The sequence below is a fragment of the Malaya genurostris genome, chromosome 3 (assembly GCF_030247185.1).
Source record: "Malaya genurostris strain Urasoe2022 chromosome 3, Malgen_1.1, whole genome shotgun sequence".
NCBI lineage: Eukaryota > Metazoa > Arthropoda > Insecta > Diptera > Culicidae > Malaya > Malaya genurostris.
The window spans coordinates 129,012,429-129,022,075 of record NC_080572.1 but is presented as its reverse complement, the minus strand read 5'-3'; the positions used below and the strand labels follow the sequence as shown (position 1 = coordinate 129,022,075).

At 36.7% G+C, this 9,647-nt stretch overlaps 1 long non-coding RNA gene across 1 annotated transcript; it reads left to right on the top strand.

Moving 5' to 3' along the window:
• Positions 1 to 5,389: 5,389 nt before the first annotated feature.
• On the top strand, positions 5,390 to 9,204 carry LOC131438729 (uncharacterized). Its single transcript, XR_009230977.1, has 4 exons — positions 5,390 to 5,730; positions 8,427 to 8,554; positions 8,754 to 8,974; positions 9,036 to 9,204. It is a non-coding gene; the product is annotated as an uncharacterized LOC131438729 (long non-coding RNA).
• The last annotated feature ends 443 nt before the right edge of the window (positions 9,205 to 9,647 follow it).

The following is a 9,647-nucleotide window of genomic DNA, read 5'->3' as shown; positions in this document are numbered from 1 at the left end:
CGGTTCAGCCATCTCTGAGAAAATTGAGCGCGTTCAAATACAACGCTTTTTGTCGGTTACGTCACTTATACATATCATATCTCCAGAACCAAAAGTCACAGCCATTTGTTCTTCGAACTTGATCAATGGCCCGACAGTAGCTTTCAAACGAGTCCAAGTTTGTTAAAATCGGTTCAGCCATCTCTGAGAAAATTGAGCGCGTTCAAATACAACGCTTTTTGTCGGTTACGTCACTTATACAATCATATCTCCGGAACCAAAAGTCCCAGCCATTTGATCTTCGAACTTGAACAATGGTCCGACAGTAGCTTTCAAACGAGCCCAAGTTTGTTAAAATCGGTTCAGCCATCTCTGAGAAAATTGAGCGCGTTCAAATACAACGCTTTTTGTCGGTTACGTCACTTATACAATCATATCTCCGGAACCAAAAGTCACAGCCATTTGATCTTCGAACTTGATCAATGGTCCGACAAATATATGAAAATATAAAGTCCCAGAGAGTTGATTTTTTCAAAAAAAAATTTTTGAGTAGACACTAAATTTCGATGTTTCATGCAGTTTTAAGAGTTTCGGCATAAAAAAAAATTTTCGATTTTGGAAATTTCATGTACTCCCCCCTATGGTGCTTTTTCAAGATCGAAAATTGTCAAACCTTTACCACCGGGCAGCACCCCTTAAGCATGTCCGATTTAGGTCAAATTTTGCATGAAGGCTTTTTCCGAGGTGCTTAAACTTTTGAGGACTAGAACTTAACGAAAATAGAGGTGATCCCAAAATTTTGGCACCCTTATATATAAGAGCGGTAAAAATGAACGTGTTTTGTCGGTTACGTCACTTATACCATCATATATCTGGAACCAAAAGTCACAACCATTTGATCTTCGAACTTGATCAATGGCCCGACAGTAGCTTTCAAACGAGCCCAAGTTTGTTAAAATCGGATCTGTCATCTCTGAGAAAATTGAGCGCGTTCAAATACAACGCTTTTTGTCGGTTACGTCACTTATACAATCATATCTCCGGAACCAAAAAAATCGGTTCAGCCATCTCTGAGAAAATTGAGCGCGTTCTAATATTTTCGAAAAGTGCACACACATACACACACATACATACACACACACACAGAAATTTTCCGATCTCGTCGAACTGAGTCGAATGGTATAAAACACTATGGGTCTCCGAGGCTCCGTTCGAAAGTCGGTTTTTCCAGCAATTCTAATACCTTACTATAGAGAAAGGCAAAAAGTCTTCTTAGTCGACATAGTGGAATTTTCACCCCCTATGGTGCTTTTTCAAGATCGAAAATTGCCATACCTTTACCACCGGGCAACACCCCTTACGCATGTCCGATTTAGGTCAAATTTAGCATAAAGGCTTTTTACGAGGTGCTTAAACTTTTGAGCACTAGAACTAAACGAAAATAGAGGTGATCCCAAAATTTTGGCACCCTTACATATATAAGGTAAAAATCAACGTGTTGTGTCGGTTACGTCACTTATACAATCATATCTCCCGAACCAAAAGTCACAGCCGTTTGTTCTTCAAACTTGATCAATGGCCCGATAGTACCTTTCAAACGAGCTCAAGTTTGTTAAAATCGGTTCAGTCATCTCTGAGAAAATTGAGCGCGTTCAAATACAACGCTTTTTGTCGGTTACGTCACTTATACAATCATATCTCCGGAACCAAAAGTCACAGCCATTTGATCTTCGAACTTGATCAATGGCCCGACAGTAGCTTTCAAACGAGTCCAAGTTTGTTAAAATCGGTTCAGCCATCTCTGAGAAAATTGAGCGCGTTCAAATACAACGCTTTTTGTCGGTTACGTCACTTATACATATCATATCTCCGGAACCAAAAGTCACAGCCATTTGATCTTCGAACTTGATCAATGGCCGACAGTAGCTTTCAAACGAGCCCAAGTTTGTTAAAATCGGTTCAGCCATCTCTGAGAAAATTGAGCGCGTTCAAATACAACGCTTTTTGTCGGTTACGTCACTTATACCATCATATCTCCGGAACCAAAAGTCACAGCCATTTGATCTTCGAACTTGATTAATGGCCCGACAGTAGCTTTCAAACGAGTCCAAGTTTGTTAAAATCGGTTCAGCCATCTCTGAGAAAATTGAGCGCGTTCAAATACAACGCTTTTTGTCGGTTACGTCACTTATACAATCATATCTCCGGAACCAAAAGTCGCAGCCATTTGATCTACGAACTTGATCAATGGCCCGACAGTAGCTTTCAAATGAGTTCAAGTTTGTTAAAATCGGTTTTGCCATCTCTGAGAAAATTGAGCGCGTTCAAATACAACGCTTTTTGTCGGTTACGTCACTTATACAATCATATCTCCGGAACCAAAAGTCACAGCCATTTCATCTTCGAACTTGATCAATGGTCCGACAGTAGCTTTCAAACGAGCCCAAGTTTGTTAAAATCGGTTCAGCCATCTCTGAGAAAATTGAGCGCGTTCTAATATTTTCGAAAAGTGCCCACACATACACACACACACACACACACACACTTACACACATACACTCACACAGACATTTTCCGATATCGTCGAACTGAGTCGAATGGTATATAACACTATGGGTCTCCGAGGCTCCGTTCGAAAGTCGGTTTTTCCAGCAATTCTAATACCTTTCTATAGAGAAAGGCAATAAGTTTTTTCATTGTGTATTGCTATGAGCTGTGAGAAACACATGTCCTCATTACAGCAAAACCTTTATTCTAATAAACGCTCTAGCGGTGGCAGTGCTCACAAATTCAATTCTGTATAAACAAATGTGAATCGCGTTCGGACCTTAAAGAAACATGCGACAGTTGAGAGCCAGACTGAAAATTTAATCTTCATCTCTATCTTGCACCGTGAAGCTAATTTGCTTGCTGTGAATTATGGGGCTAGCTTCTCTTTTACCGAAAGAAGGAGAAACAGTAGTAGTCTCGTGCATGGACAGCCACTTCAATAGAGCAACAAGGCTCACGCTTCCTCAAAAGCGACATGATTCATAAAGCAGGTATATTCATGAATATCATACGCCGTGAAGCATGAATTCTTATCTTCACTGCTTCATTCATACAAACCCTGCGTATCACACTCAAAATAATAATCATGTTATAGTTACATGAAAAGTTATGTGAATATTTTCCACCTTACTTTTCACGTAGGTTTTAATGGACTTACATTTAAAAGCTGTTTAATGCACAATCCAGTAAAAGTTACGTGTTTCATAGGTAAAATGTAATGTACTACTCATATCACATTTACCTATCAGTTCATATAAAATTTAGATGCCAGAGAATTACTATTTTATATATTGGTTAAAGTCAAAAGGGAGATTTCAGATTCTTATATAAATCTAGGAAGTGAAAAATAAAACATTTATTTCAGAAAATGAGAATAAAATTTTAATGGCTGAAAATAAAAAGCAACTATAACGTCGTGGGATCTCGAATCGGTAAGCCTTCAGAAATCGTGTTGTCGCCATCCAACCGAAGCCGAAGTCGAGATACGAGAACTCCCACAACACTACCGATGCAGGTTGAAGTCGCATTACATGTTCGAGCTTCATACCGATTTTGAACTCGTTTTTCGGTGGCCCAATGACCTGCATTCGGAAGGAACGGCAAACTTCCGAACTCACGCAGGCACTCGATCTAGTTGAACACATGGAAACTTTCATTAAAATGATATTATTTTTTTAGTAATTTAGTGGTAACTGAGATTTATTTATTTATTTATTTCGTCAAGCAAATGTAGACTACATATAAATTGTTTACAATGTTCACTTACATACTACGCATTATTTCTACGACAAAGCTGAGATTTGATTTGATTTTTTGACATAGTAAGGTCAAGATGTTCGCAGTATTGATTGTAATGGCGCATTATTCGATTGACTGGACTGTATTTTGCATAATTTGTTCTAGTGTTTCTTTCTAAAAATAATTTCCTGGTTCGTAATTGACGGCTAGGTGTATAAAAATTTAGTTGCGATAATAAAGAAGGTGATTGAATGCGTTGAGAAATAATGTCGCTGATAAAATAAAGCATTGCAAGGTCGCGGCGTTCTTTAAGTGTTTGTATATTGATGAGCATGCAGCGTGCTTCATATGATGGTAGAGGAAATGCTGTCCAGTTTAATTTACGAAGTGCATGTAAAAGAAATTGTTTTTGAATAGATTCGATGCGTTCTTCGTGAATAATATTATATGGATTCCATACTAGGCTGCAATATTCCAAAATAGGTCTGACATATGTAGTGTATAATAATTTTATTGTGTATGGGTCCTGAAAGTTATGACTGAAGCGTTTAATAAAGCCCAGCATGCTATTTGCTTTATTGATTATGGTATTGTAGTGTTCCACAAAAGTGAGCTTGGAGTCTAAGATTACGCCTAAATCTCTTACAATTTTACATTTTTCTACAAGTTGATTTCCTAGATGTATGTTTGTGGGTATAGTTTCATTTTTCCTACTGAAAGTTATTGAGTTACATTTTTTTACATTAAGTTGGAGTAGACTTTTGCAGCACCAAATGTAGAATAGATTGATTTCGTTCTGGAATATTACAGCGTCGTTGATATTTTTTATTTCCATGGAGAGTTTCATGTCGTCTGCATATATAAGCACTTTCAGATTTTTGAGTATGAAGGAAATGTCATTTATATGTAAAATGAAAAGGAGAGGCCCTAAGTGAGAACCCTGAGGTACGCCAGATGTTACATTATTTGGTTCAGACAGAATGTTTTGGAAGCGGACTACCTGTACACGATTCGTTAAGTATGATTTGAGCCATTCAAGAAGAGTATGTTTTATGCCATATTTTTGTAGTTTGTGTAGAAGTAAAGGTATGTCAATACGGTCGAAGGCTTTGCTAAAGTCAGTGTAAAGAGTTTCTACGTAGTTGCCGGCGTCCATTGCATTCAGAGTGAATGTCATAAATTCTAAAAGATTTGTTGTAGTTGAGCGGCCTTTAAAAAAGCCATGTTGTTTGTTTGTTATTACATTTTTAAGTTGATGAAAAAGTTTTTCGTTTACAATTTTTTCAAATAATTTTGGAATGCATGAGATAATGGCTATTCCACGGTAGTTCCGAATGTTCGATTTTGCACCAGATTTAAATATTGGTACAAGAAAGGAAGACTTCCATGCTTTAGGAAAAGTACATTTATTAAGTGATAAGTTAAAAAGTAGTTGTAGTGGTAGTGTAAGTTCTTCAGCAAGATTTTTTAAAAATATTGGTGGTATACTGTCAGGTCCAGGCCCTTTTGAGGCGTCTAAGTTTTTCAGTGCTGTCGAAATGTCATGTTCTGATAGATAGTTTACAGAGATGGAGCTAGAAAATGCAGGTATGAAAGAGAAGTATTCACGGTCACGGTGAGTTTCTGAATAAGATGTATATACTTCTTGGAAAAAATTTGCAAATTGATTGCAGATTTCTGTACTATTTTTCCCTACATGTTCGTCGAGGTGCATTTGAGATGGAAAATTGTTGCTTTTTAGTTTAGTTTTTGTGTAGTTAAAAAAGTTTTTAGGGCAAGTCTTTATTTCGTTTTCAATTTTGCGGTTGTATTCTTCGTGTGCTGTGTTAATGGTTATTTTGAGTTGATTGCATAGATTTAAGTAATTTTGAAGATGAGCGTCACTTTTTTCTTGTTTGTAAGTTTTGTGTGCTTTTTGTTTCCTATTTTTCAAATGTTTTAGTTGTGAATTGAACCATACAGGTAATTTGCTGTTATGATTTTTTCTTCTTCTTTTCATGGGCAAAGTTTCGGATAATATTTTGTTTATAATGTGATAGAATTTGTTTACTTCGACGTCGACATTTCCTTCTGTACTCAGTATGTTCCGCCAATTTATTATACTTAGTCTACACTTGACTTCTTCAAAGTCAATTTTATTGTATTCCGGCACTTCCTCATATTCCAAGTCGTAGGGAAGGGATGCATTGTGTGTAAATAATGAATATTCAATTGCGGTGTGAAATGCTTCATTTTTCCATAATGGCAGGTTTGATGCATTCACACAAGTCTTCTGTGCAATTTGTGAAAAGAAGGTCTAAATATGCATTTTGTTGATTTTTTACGGAGTTTACTTGATGTAGGCCAAAATTAGAAATTTTGTCGAAAAAGTAGTGCAATGTTTCGTTTTCTCCAACGACTGGGAGTAAGATTGATTCATTTTCAATGTCAGAAATGAAGTCCGCATTACGTTGATTGAAGTCGCCAAAAATATGTAGCTTTACTTCGGGTTCCATATTCGAAATAATTGTGTCTAAAGATAGAAAGAATAATTCAAAAGAGAATTTGTTCGCATTTTCGGGTGGGAAGTAGACAGAGCAGTAAATATGTTCTTCTCCCAATATTGAGACTTTTGCCCATACATGCTCAAATTCTTTATATTTAGGAGTAATAATTTCTTCAGAAGTAAAGCAAGAGTTTATGGCTATGAGGACTCCACCTCCAGATTTTTTCTGACAGAGAGATAAATTTCGGTCGTGCCGGAATACGTTAAAATTATTTCCAAATACTTCTTCGCTTCTAACACTTTCATCCCAGCTGCTTTCAGTTCCAAGGATTACGTCGAAAGAGGAGGTTATTAAATTTTGTCTATGAAGCGAAGAAGTTTTTGAGAATTCTGAAATACTTACATTACTAATTCCTGTTTCTATTCCTCCGTCAGAGGGCGTCGATTGAAATATGTATGTTTGGTAGCTAGCTTGCACGTGGTGAGCAGATTTCCCCCCAGACGGCTGGCTATGTCTGCCAGCCATTTTTGCCAACAATGCAACAACTGTTTCCGGCAGAAAATCTCGCCTAGCGGTTATTTAGCGTTTGGTTCTATTTTTTCAATTAAAAGTACATATGAAAGGCAATAACTTATTGTCCTTCATATATGCTAATTATGGAAAATGTTATTGTCAATAACATTGCTTTCTCACTACCAAACATATCCATAATTTAATCTTATTTACCTCGTCTCAAGATTCGTTTCTTGTATGTACATGCGGGATGGACGAATATCAAATGAAGTCGAATAAAAAAATGAAAAAGAAGGATGAAATAAACAAGTCACGTACGGCGAGATAATAACGCAATTTCGCCTGCCACGCTTAGAAAAAGTTACTCAGAGTTTGAGTACTAGTTACTCATTTTCAAATGATACATGGAAACGTCAAAAATTGAGTAGTTATCATCAATGATATTGAGTAACTTCTACTCTAAATTTGAGTTTAACGCAAAAACTCGTTTTTTTGTCACTATTCGCAAGATCAGTCTAAAAGTTGTAATAACCATTTGTAGCAACAGGTTGTATTTTTTGTTAGTAGGATCGCGTGTTTCGAGGGTGAGTCGCTTAACACAAACGGTGTTGTGTCTGCAAAAACCGGAATGATAAACTCCGTGTTGTGCTTTAGAATGGAAACGAATATGCTCAAATGTCATTTATGAGGAATAAGTGTATGATTGGTGCCTGAGCATAACTGACATGTATGTTAATTTGCGATTGACACACAACTCCAAGCGACCACCACTTGATATAGTATTGAGTTCAATTACTTAATATTTTAATACAATACACTCAGAAAAGGAGCAATTTTTTTGCAAATTTGGTATATGTGAAATAAAATTTCACTCAAAATTTGAGTGATAGTTACTCTATTTTTGGTACACGTACAAATTAAGTATTACTCAGTAAATGAGTAGATTTTACCCAAATATCGTTTCCAGTGGAAGAACTCAAATTTGAGTAACTTTGGAGTTACTCTAAATTAGAGTTGTTCCACTTTTTCTGTAGATGAGTGAGATCTTACTCATTTTTGAGTAACTATTTATAAGCGTGTAGACAATTTTTACAGCAGCCGGAATGCAGCCAGCCTTCTGACGGTTGCCAGAATTCCTCACAAGCGGGAAACAGTGTTCATTCACAAGGGGTCGCTATATTTATGGTAACTGGCGGTGAATCGTTAACGGACAATTTTCATGCAGATTTTTCTTCGAAGTGCCTGGTCGTGTCGTCGCCCCTAGGTCCCTTACATGCGACAATGTTTGGTTCACAGAATGATCAATTTAGCCTAGCCTGTTTCACTGTTTCGTCATGACAGCTTAGAAAAGTTGAAACATAAAATCTCTGGCAACGCTACAACATCGAAGTATGCTAGTAATTATCATGAAAACAATGCGTCCCCATCGATGAGCGGATAAAAATATTCCTGCGTCACACTATGTTCGCGAGATATATTAAATGGATAGCGGAAATAAATTAAATAGCAGAACGCTTTATAATTGCGAAAACGAGATATATTTGTGGTCTTCAAACCTCACGTGGCATACAATACACAATAATACATGAAAATATAAGCTGGTTACCAATTACCATACAAATGTTAATGTTCATTTAAAATTTTTGTTTCGCTGCGCAGCCACAGAGGAAAGAAGAGTCTCGGATCTAGAGACCATCACAAGGAAGCACAACAAGGACGGTTTCGAGATACCGCAACTCTGCAACAGCTCGTGTGAAGCGGGCCCTTAAAAACATGCACCATGATAAGTAAAAGAAAAATACCACTTTATTTTAAATCTTACTGTATCTTGCACACTAAGATTTAATTCCTTTGTTCGGTAATATTTTTGACGAGATCTTTCGGTAATCTATAGAAATAACCGATGTTTCGGTACATGAGTTTTATTTTACAACAATTATGCATATTTTCACCGAACGATCAGTTTAACGCAAATTTTCATTACAGAATTCTGTATTAGATGTACAATTTATACGGTAAACCTGAATAGTCGCCGAATACGGTAAAAATCATACTGTCCGTTTGGTAAAGTTATCTTCCAATAACCGAACTTCTGTGAAAACTGATTGTCATGAAACTAACTGTCAAACAGTTATTAAAATATTCAGTGAGTGTCTTTTTATTAACCAAACGAAAAAAATGTTGAAGGGTTCATTGAATGGATTGAGGTACAGGTGATAAAAGTTTTTAAGACATTAGATCCACTAACAGCTTTTTGTTTACTTATAGGCAGAAAATCATTTTGTATCACTAGTCCACTTGCTGCCAACACAAATTGTTCAAGGATAATTTTTGTTGAACTGGACGGATTGTGCAGTGTTTTGGAAGGCGCTCATAATTCCGGTCAGTCGGAACATCTAACACTTTTTAAATTTCTCGTGTAATATAACCATTTTCTCCATTCGTTTTTGTGAATATGTTTTTTTTTTTTTGAAATCCGAAAATCCAGAATTTTGACCAAAGGAAAAAAAACAAACAAAAATTACCGAACAATCTGCTAGATCCATTGGGTTTACAGTTTACGGTAGTTGTTTGACAGTTCAGCAATTACCGAACGATCGTTAATCAATTCAATTACCGAACTGATTACCGAACGTTCAGCTGTTGAAAATTCGGTAAAAAATTACCGAATACTGCGAAATTTTCTAAGTGTGTGGGATCACTTGGTGTGTTTGTTCGTCTATGTTACTGCCGTCTAGCACAGTTCGAAATTCCTGCAGCTACTCAAAAAGATTGATCATCCTACCGCACTCGAGGGCAGTTTATATGCAACTGAAAGATCCTGAAGAGTGGAGATGAGACTGCAGTCATCTGCAAGTTCGTAACATTCGTACTGTAAAT